Source organism: Gymnodraco acuticeps, unplaced genomic scaffold (genome assembly GCF_902827175.1).
Source record: "Gymnodraco acuticeps unplaced genomic scaffold, fGymAcu1.1, whole genome shotgun sequence".
Lineage (NCBI taxonomy): Eukaryota > Metazoa > Chordata > Actinopteri > Perciformes > Bathydraconidae > Gymnodraco > Gymnodraco acuticeps.
This window is the reverse complement of record NW_022990621.1, coordinates 32,151-43,176: the sequence shown is the minus strand read 5'-3', so window position 1 is coordinate 43,176 and position 11,026 is coordinate 32,151.

Below are 11,026 nucleotides of genomic sequence, written 5' to 3'. Positions count from 1 at the left end.
TGATGCTAGCCTAGGAGGATTGGGGGCAGTGCTATCACAAGTACAGGATGGCAGGGAGAGGGTTATTGCTTATGCCAGCAGAAGCTTACACCCCACTGAAAGGAACGAACAAAATTACAATTCATTCAAACTGGAGTTTTTGGCCCTCAAGTGGGCTGTCACTGAGAAATTCAACGACTATTTGTGGGGCAACAAATTCCTGGCTTTTACAGACAATAACCTACTTGTCCACCTGAACACAGCACACTTAGGTGCCACTGAACAGCGGTGGGCAGCCCAGCTGGCAAACTTTGACTTTGACTTGAAATATCGCCCTGGCTCTGCAAACCAGAATGCTGATCTTTTGTCCAGGTTGCCACAAGACGCAGAACCCACCCAGCAGACCCAAGCAGAGACAGCAGTGGTGGAATTGGAGGACACCCCTGAAACTGAAGACCATTGGAAGCATTGTCAGGAAGGAGACCAAGCACTGGTCCAAGTGAAGGGGTGGGTGGCAAGAGGACACTTCCCACTATCTGAGGAAAGGAAAGCCAGTCAGCCTGCAGTAAAACGTCTCTTGCGAGAATGGAGCCGGTTATACATCCAGGAAGGTGTGTTGAAGCGGAGAACCCAAGAGCGTCATACTGGGCTGAACCTCTCCCAAATTGTGGTGCCCACTAGCAAGACACAGGAGCTGTGGGAAAAGTATCACCAAGCCTCAGGACACATGGGCATATCCAAGATCGATGCCCTGCTGAGGAAGACTTTCTACTGGGTAGGGATGGGAACTGACCTATAGACATGGGCGTCCAATTGTGCGAGCTGCACCCAACAGAAAAAGGACCCAGAGGTAAAAGCACCTTTGGTTCCTATCCTAACATCATACCCTTTGGAAATTGTCTCAATCGACTACCTGTCTCTTGGCCGGCATGGCGACACTTACCCTTTTCTATTGGTTATGACTGACCTTTTCACAAAGTATGGATGGGCTATCCCTACAAAAGACCAGACGGCAGCCACCACAGCTCGTGTTCTCTGGCGACACCTCATCCAGCCATGGGGTTGCCCAGAACGTATCCTGTCTGACCAAGGGGGAGCCTTTGAGTCAAACCTGGTAGCACAGCTGTGCAGCCTTTATGGGTGTGTGAAGGTCCGAACCACACCCTACAGGCCCCAAGGAAACGGGGCCTGTGAAAGATTTAACAAGACTCTGTTGTCTCTTCTAGGATCATTGAGCTTGGCGGACCAAGTACACTGGCCAGACCACTTGCCTTCTCTGCTCCAGATGTATAACAATACCACTCATGAGACGACTGGAATGACCCCACATTTTGTAATGTTTGGCCGGCATGCCCGCCTGCCTGTTGAAACTGCGGTGAGAGCACCACCACTGACTCAGAGACATGACCTGGTAGGCTGGGTACATCAGCATAACCTGACCTTGCAGAGAGTCTACAAACAAGTGGCAGCAAGGACCAAAGCAAACAGACTGCGAGACAAGGACAGGTACGATCGGAAAGCAAAGCACCTCCCCTTGTTACCCGGAGAGCGGGTGCTGTTGCGAAATTTCCGCCGCAGAGGGGAGGGAAAGTTGGCGCCCCACTGGCAGCCCCAACTCTATGTTGTTCATGATCAACTATGCTCCGGCCTGCCAGTTTTCCAGATGAGGCCAGAAGGAAAAGAAGGCCCTATTAAGACAATCCATCGTAACCATCTTAGGCCTTGCCCTTTCGATCCACCTGAAGTACCACATCATGCCCCAGAGATTGAAATAAACTCAATCTTCCCCAATTCGCTACTTCCCAGGCCCCTGTTGTTGCCTTTGACCCTTGTGCCCATAGTAATTGCTCCTCCCACAGGTCCCATAGGAGAGGACCCTGTGGCCCCACAAGAGCAGAGAAATGCATCACCCCTACGAAGGTCTCAGAGGCAAAACAGGGGTAGGCCTCCAGACAGGTATGGACAGTAAGATTGTCGGGACGACAACTGTTAAAGGGGGGAGGAGTGTCACAAAGTGAATAAATTCAGTATGTTAGACAGTGGGACGGATGGTTAAACCTTTTATATAATTGTTGCATGTTACATATAGTGTTGTGATTTTAATGTTGTGCGCTATTTAGCGATGAACTATTTTTATTTGCATGCTTGTTTAACCTCCTCAACGAACTGTCACAACAAAGACACAGACACTGCTGATTGACACACCGGCACCCAGTGAAAATCAGCGATCTCATTCGCCAGTTGCCAAATCCACTCCCCCATAAATACGCCGACTACCTGCTAGACGGCAGCTATTCTTCTCTTGACAGTTGCTGCCTCACCTCGCCGCAGATCGGACCGGATCGGATCCCTCCTGCTCCTCCTCACCTCGCAGCAAATCGGACCGGATCGGATCCCTCCTGCTCCTCCTCACCTCGCAGAAAATCGGACCGGACCCTCCTCTAACCATCGGATTCAACGCTGAAACAAACTCTAGATAAAGAGAAGTGGTTATTTCTCCTGCTTTTGGGCGTCTAGTTTTACATCACGAAAGTTACATTGTTGTCTCCTCCCCTGAGTCTCCTTTTGTTGTTTACCGTGGGCTCCGCGACCAGAGGCTGACGGACAGAGGGCGGCGGGCCGGCAACGTGGAAATCCTGGCACTGGATTTCCTGGAAGGGACTTGAACCTTGCACTTCTGCCTGGCAAAACAACCGGAGTGGAGTTCGGTTCCAAGCGGACAGGACTTTCAGGATTTTATCAACCCCGGCTAGAACTGTAATTCTTAAGTAACTGGTTTATATTTATTGAACATTATTTTAACCTTACGTTATTTTAAGTATTTATCAAAGGCGTGTTTTTAAAGTAACTTTGTATAAATAAACCGTTTTACACCTATTGTGCTGTCCTTCTCACTGTATTGGTGTGGCCGGGAATCCGAATCTTTTAATATAAATTTGATGTTAACAGGCCTCACTAGGCTGTTACATATTCTCTCTCTCTCTCTCTCTCTCTCTCTCTCTCTCTCTCTCTCTCTCTCTCTCTCTCTCTCTCTCTCTCTGGTTGACAAGCCTCCAAATATCTGTCAGTCCAAGGTCCTTCCCCAAAAGCTCGATTGCTATTCTGTCTTTTGGTACAGTATTGGAAAAGGTGGTTTTATCCAGAACCCCGTACACTTGATTAAAATCTCCAGCAATAACAGTATGCCCATCAGCTATGCTCCCCATTACTTTATTTATGTTATGAAAGAAGCCTGGATCTTCCACATTTGGGGCATAAATGTTACACAAATTCACTTTTATTCCGTTAATTTTGGCTTCCAAACAAATCCTTCTTCCATCCTCGACCTTTTGCTCATTAATAATAACGAAATTCAACTTCTTATGCACCAATATAGCCACTCCACGCTTTTTACTATTATATGAACTATGGTATATTTGACCCACTGTTACAGCCGCTGCTACCTTGTGAGCTTAAGTCTGTTTGTGTATGTAAATGAGCTGTGCAGTTCCTCTGCTGTCATTGGCCGTCCGGACCGCTCAACATCCGCGGGGATTGGACAGACGTCGCCCAACCCCTGCTCGCTTCTGCCACGTCATCCGGGGGAGGAGTATAAAGGCTGAGCACGGACAACAGTCGGAAGGCCCTGTATTTTGTGTCAGATGCCTCAACCCTATCCTTGTGATAAGCCTTCATTCTGTGAATTCTGAGATTTAGCGTGTGTCTTTGGTATTAGCTCCACTGATTAGCAGTGTCTATAGTAGGGTTCTAGGCGAGCACACTGAGTAGCAGTGTGTCGTCGGGTTCTGTGTTAGCGTAGGGTTTTTGTGTGTGTGTATACTGCTTAGATCCAGGTTGATTAGCACCTGTAGACCAGCATTCCTGTGTGTTTATACTGCTTAGATCCAGGTTGATTAGCACCTGTAGACCAGCGTTCCTGTTAGTGGATATTGCGTAGAGCCAGGTGATTAGCACCTGTAGACCCGCACCAGCTGTGTGTTTCCACAGTCCCGTTTTGTTTATTGCTTGTTTCCACTTGAGTAGTGAGATTTGTTTTTCTTTCTATAGCGGGGCAACTCTCTTTTGGAGACCCTTTGTGTTGTATTATAGTGACAGATTGACCCGTGTTGTGGGGCCAATCTGTGTGACCATCATTTTGCCTAGTTTCAGTGACAATAAAACCACCGGTAACAAATATACCAAATCCAATCTGGTCGTGTCGTTTCCCGTTTGTACCCTAGCCAAGTGGGAACGTAACACATGGGGGCTCGTCCTCCAGTGAAAGAGCAGCAACCGCCTCCTGAGCTCTCCCGTGAAGTTTACACTGCACTAACAGAGCCCAGGCGTCAGTCGGCCACTGTAATGCCGCTGCCATGCGTTCAAACGCACCAAAATACGCATCCACTTCAGCCTCACGGAAAACCGGCACCAACACAACATTTTTCCCTACATTGAAGGCAGGTGGATGAGAATGAGGTGAGGAACTTCCTCCGACATGGCCAAAAGCACCGGAGGCACGCAGCTCGGAGTCTAGCTCCAGCTGACGTATCCGCACTTCCTTGTCAATTTCTAACTTTCGTAGCTCCAGCTGTAACTGCCTGGCTTTCTCCCTGTCGTTAGCTTCCCACTGACGCTGCCTGTCCTTGGCTTCCAACTGGAGCCGGACGAGACGGACCTTGAGTTTAGCCCCCTCCCGGGAATCTGTACTACCAACAGGAGAGGGTGGACATCTGCGAGGTGACGTGAGCGGTGCCTCACACGGCTCGCCCCCCTCGCTGTCACTACCCCTTCCTTCAGTAAACGTAAACTCTGCCTCAGTCTCTGGACGCAACAGGCCCTCAGTGGGAACATCGGACACTGGGAGCTCAGCTGGTACAGCCGGTACAAGTACCTCTCTTCGCACCATCTCATCAACCACCAATGCCTTCAACTCTTTTTTTAACATTTGCCGATTTACCACAAGACTGAAGTGCCGTGCTATCTCCATCAAATCATCCTTTCTACACCGGTCCAGCTGCTCATAGGACGGCCAGACCAAGAACGCCTCTATATCGAACGATACCATACCTGAGTGTACCGCCCACACGTTTACCAAGTTTACTGCCACAATAAACCCACCTATAACCCCAGGAATTGTTTTAAATGTATCCCGGACGAGTCCCCACGTGTTACGTTCCCACTTGGCTAGGGTCTTTCACTGGAGGACAGCCTAAGCTACGACCTGGTAAAGCGTGCCATACTTAGGGTGTACGAGTTAGTTCCCGAGGCTTATCGGCAGAAATTCAGGAATCACAGAAAGGGGGCTAATCAAACACATGTCGAGTATGCCAGGGAGAAGGGGATGTTGCTCCATAAATGGATTGATTCATGTGACGCTGCAGAGTATTCTGCCTTTAAAGAATTAATCCTGATGGAGGACTTTAAGAGGGGATTACCTGACCGTATTGTGGGGCATATAAATGATCAGAAAGTGCAATCTCTCTCCGCAGCTGCTGTACTGGCAGACGAATATGTGTTGATGCATACAACGGTGTTTTCTCCGGCTATTGCTGAGAACTCTCGCCGCATGTCGGGTGCACCTGTTGGTCAGCCCGCGAGAGTGTTTACGAGGGACAAAGAGGGGAGAGAATGTCACTATTGTCATCAGCCTAGGCATCTCATTAATAATTGCCTAATGCTGAAGCGGAAGGAGCAGTCCCCAAACGTGACCAGGCCGAAAGGCATCGGCTTGATTAACACTAACTCACTCAGTATTTCCACACCTGACAATGCGGAGGAAATAGATCCCTGTTTTAAGCCTTTTGTGTTCGAGGGATTGATTTCACTAACAGGTGAGTCAGACGATCAGAGACCCGTCCGCATACTACGAGACACGGGAGGCTCACAGTCAGTGATTGTTGCATCGGCTCTACCATTTTCCGAACAATCAGCGTGTGGGTATGGATCGACTTTATGTGGCATTGAGATGGGTTATGTGCCCCGGCCCGTACATAATATACATGTACAATGTAAATTAATTACTGGATTTTTTCCTGTTGCTGTGTGCCCAGCATTACCCATAAGGGGTATAGTTTTCCTAATGGGAAATGACATCGCAGGGGGTAAGGTAACCCCTGCATTAGAAATATTGGATTCTCCTCAGCTTGTAGTGCCTGAAGTAACCCAGGCCCACATTTTCCCTATTTGTGCTGTCACTCGCGCGCAAGCGCGTAAGAGTAACTCGGAGGTGTCTCTAGATGATACTATGTTTGGGAAAATATTCACAGAGGACAAAATACCGGAGGAAAAGCCAGCAGTGGAGGTTTCTGCATACTCCGCGTTCCCGGCTGGAACCGCTGCACCAGCGCACCCTGCCAGCCCAGCGGTTGACGGTTCCACACTCCCGGTAACCCGAGAATGTTTACTCGCCGCGCAGAGGGCGGATCCGACGCTTGTGAAGTGTTTCGAGCAGGTGGTGAGTAATGACAAAGCAAGGGGTGAGAAGGTGGCTTATGTGTTGGATAAGGAGATATTAGTGCGCCAATGGTCCCTCACTGCTACTGCTGAAGCTGACTGGAGTGTAGTGCATCAAGTAGTCATGCCGGTGCCATGCCGTCAACATGTGCTATCTGTTGCGCATGAAAGTCAATGGTCGGGACACTTGGGCGTGACTAAAACGTATCAAGTAATTCTGAAGCATTTCTTTTGGCCAGGTTTAAAGAAAGATGTCTCTAGCTTCTGCCGCTGCTGTCATGTGTGCCAGGTTGTCGGTAAGCCTAATCAAAAAATTCCGCAGGCTCCGTTACATCCCATACCGGCTATAGGTGAGCCCTTTGACCGGGTGTTGATAGACTGTGTTGGTCCTTTACCACGTACGAAAACAGGTCAACAGTATTTACTCACGATAATGTGTACGGCGACTCGTTTTCCGGAAGCGATCCCGCTGCGTAGCATTACTTCAACATCTGTAGTTAAGGCCTTGACGAAGTTCTTTTCTACATTTGGAATTCCGCGAGTAATCCAAAGTGACCAAGGGACACATTTTAAATCTAAATTGTTCAAACAGGTCCTACAAACACTGCAGGTTAAACATGTGATATCCAGTGCGTATCATCCAGAGTCGCAGGGGGCATTAGAACGGTGGCATCAGACTTTAAAGAGTATGTTGCGAAAATACTGTATGGAGACAGAAAAAAATTGGGATTAGGGAATGCCTTTCGTTTTGTTCGCAGCCCGTGAAGCTGTTCAGGAGTCATTAGGATTCAGTCCCGCGGAGCTCGTTTTCGGCCATACGCCCCGCGGTCCACTTAAAATCCTACACGATGAGTTTCTTTCGGCTGATACTCCTCCAGATACGAACGTACTAGATTACGTTAGTCAGTTCCGTGAGCGTTTGCACCGAGCAAATTCACTCGCCAGAGAGTCGCTCTCCGCTTCACAAGCGGTTATGAAGCGAAATTATGACCGTGCCGCTGTCCCTAGGCACTTTGACATAGGTGACAAGGTCCTCGCACTATTACCTATCCCCGGCTCTGCTCTCTCAGCCAAATTCCTCGGGCCGTATGAAATCCGTGATTGCCTCAGTGACACCGATTACGTGATTGGTACTCCCGAGAGACGACGAAAAACGCGTGTCTGCCATGTAAACATGTTGAAGCGATATCATGCACGCACCGTCACTGATAGTACGCCAGCCGGCTCATGCAAGCAAAGAGTGGCTGCTTCGGCGTTAATAGTGGTAGATAGTTCCGGCTCCTCTGACGACGGGTTGGTGATGCGCTCACATCACCAGCCGGGTGCGCGGTTATGCAACTCGGAGATGGTAGAGACACTGCCGACCACGTTAGGTCATCTGCAGGAGAGCCAGCAGAATGACGTAACCCAGTTGGTGGATGATTTCCCGTGCCTTTTCCATGATGTCCCCACCCAAACTAATGTGATAAAACATGACATTGATGTAAAAGGTGCGAGGCCAATCAAACAACATCCGTACCGCGCCAATCCCACCAAACGCGCACTTATGAAACAGGAGGCTGACTATCTTGTGGCAAATGGCCTGGCGACACAGAGCTCTAGCCCATGGTGTTCGCCGTGTCTTGTAGAGGCGAAATCTGATGGTTCTCCGCGATTTATTACGGACTACCGTAAAGTGAACGCTGTTACGGTAACAGATTGCTACCCATTGCCGAGAATGGAGGATTGCATTGATAATTTAGGTTCCGCTAAATTTGTCAGTAAATTGGACCTACTTAAAGGTTACTGGCAGGTACCTTTAACGGACCGTGCCTCAAAAATCTCCGCTTTCGCTACGCCTGACTGTTTCCTGCAATATACAGTAATGGCGTTTGGTATGTGTAACGCTCCCGCTACATTTCAAAGATTGGTGAATACTGTCCTCTCCGGAATAAGCCATTGTAACGCGTATTTGGATGACCTCATTGTGTACACGCCCACATGGGAGATGCACATGAAGATTCTGGGGCAGGTATTCACCCGGCTCGCACAGGCGTCTCTTACTTTGAATCTGGCCAAATGTGAGTTTGGTAAAGCTACGGTCACCTATTTAGGAAAGCAGGTTGGGCAAGGCCAAGTTAGACCAGTGGAGGCTAAGGTTACTGCGGTGGCTGAATGTGCGGTGCCCGGCACCAGGAGTGATCTCCGCCGTTTCCTCGGTATGGCAGGCTACTACCGCAGTTTCTGCCGTAACTTCTCCACTGTAGCTCAACCCCTAACTAGGTTGATAAGTCCCAAGGTGGAATATGTTTGGACCCCTGAGTGCCAGCATGCATTTGAGTGTGTAAAGACACTTTTGAGTCACGCTCCTGTGCTCGCTGCTCCCGATCTTGCGAAGCCCTTTAAACTCGAGGTGGATGCTAGTGCAGTGGGGGCCGGTGCTGTTTTACTGCAGGAAGATGCGGCGGGAGTTGATCATCCTGTCTGCTATTTCTCCCGTAAGTTCAACAAACACCAGGTACGCTACTCTACCATTGAAAAGGAGACCCTTGCTTTGTTGTTAGCTCTCCAGCACTTTGAGGTTTATGTCGGGTCTAGTTCTTTGCCGGTTGCAGTGTTTACCGATCATAACCCCATTGTCTTTTTGTCCCGCATGTACAACCACAATCAGCGTCTCATGCGGTGGGCTCTGATCGTTCAGGACTACAACCTGCAAATCCGACACAAGAAAGGCTCAGAGAACGTGTTCGCAGATGCTCTGTCCAGACTGGAGTGATGTGTTCTGTGGTCATGGTGTGTGATGTGTTATGGTTCACAAAAACCCTGTGGGGTTTGTGTTTTAAGGGGGGGGGGTGTTACAGCCGTTGCTACCTTGTGAGCTTGTGTATTTAAATGAGCTGTGCAGTTCCTCTGCTGTCATTGGCCGTCCGGACCGCTCAACATCCGCGGGGATTGGACAGACGTCGCCCAACCCCTGCTCGCTTCTGCCACGTCATCCGGGGGAGGAGTATAAAGGCTGAGCACGGACAACAGTCGGGAGGCTCTGTATTTTGTGTCAGATGCCTCAACCCTATCCTTGTGATAAGCCTTCATTCTGTGAATTCTGAGATTTAGCGTGTGTCTTTGGTATTAGCTCCACTGATTAGCAGTGTCTATAGTAGGGTTCTAGGCGAGCACACTGAGTAGCAGTGTGTCGTCGGGTTCTGTGTTAGCGTAGGATTTTTGTGTGTGTGTATACTGCTTAGATCCAGGTTGATTAGCACCTGTAGACCAGCATTCCTGTGTGTTTATACTGCTTAGATCCAGGTTGATTAGCACCTGTAGACCAGCGTTCCTGTGAGTGGATATTTCGTAGAGCCAGGTGATTAGCACCTGTAGACCCGCACCAGCTGTGTGTTTCCACAGTCCCGTTTTGTTTATTGCTTGTTTCCACTTGAGTAGTGAGATTTGTTTTTCTTTCTATAGCGGGGCAACTCTCTTTTGGAGACCCTTTGTGTTGTATTATAGTGACAGATTGACCCGTGTTGTGGGGCCAATCTGTGTGACCATCATTTTGCCTGGTTTCAGTGACAATAAAACCACCGGTAACAAATATACCAAATCCAATCTGGTCGTGTCGTTTCCCGTTTGTACCCTAGCCAAGTGGGAACGTAACACCCACACAGTCCCTTTTCAATTTAGCAGCCTCTGAATCGATCAAGTGAGTCTCTTGTAAAAAGGCTATATGTGCTTGTTGTGATTTGAGGTATGATAAACATTTCTTCCTCTTTATTGGATTTTGTAGCCCCTTTACATTCCAGGACACTATTCTTAAACCACTAGCCATCTGAACAGGTAACGTTTATATGCCTCAGATTGAGATGAAAGCTGCCATGGAGAGAGGAAGACAGTGAGTAATGAAAAACAAAAAAAGGTGCCACTTAGCTGCCTGCCAAAAAAACAAGTTATCAATAACACATAATACTCCTCGTATAGAACCCCTTCAGAACAAAAAACAACATACAAGGCCCCCGTACGAGGAACCTTATACCTACCCCTTACCCTGCTCTCATTCACGAGAGAGCCACCGTGAGGCACATTGAAGTGATCACCATCGATACACTTTAAAAACTTGTTGAGAGCTAAAACTAATCTTTATTGCTGCGTCACAGGGGTAGGGGGAGAGGAGAGAGACAGGAGAGGCAGGAGCCCAGACACACTCGCAACTATAAATGAACCCAAAAATAAACATGTTTCAATGTTTTGCTATTGTATATGGTATTTTATTAGTTATGGCCATATTTGTACGATGTTATGATTATTTAAATGTGTTCTCTTTCCATAGATCTTGTCTCTTTATTTTGCCCTCAAAGTGCAAAATAAATAAATAAATCTTCCCGTGGAAGCATGCCCCCCGCCCCCCTAGAGGACTTGAGGTCCACCCCCACTTGAAACATGTTCACATGGATCGGTTATCAAATACAAAGGCACACTTTTTTTAAATAGAAATTATTGTCCATTTCATTTCTATTTGGGTAGTAGAACCACCAGCACAGAAGAACTTGCAGGTACAGGGCAGACAGTCCACAGTCGGACAAGTTATTGATGTTAGTGAGATTTAAACTAAAGGGCTATCACTATGGGCAGCAATGCTTTA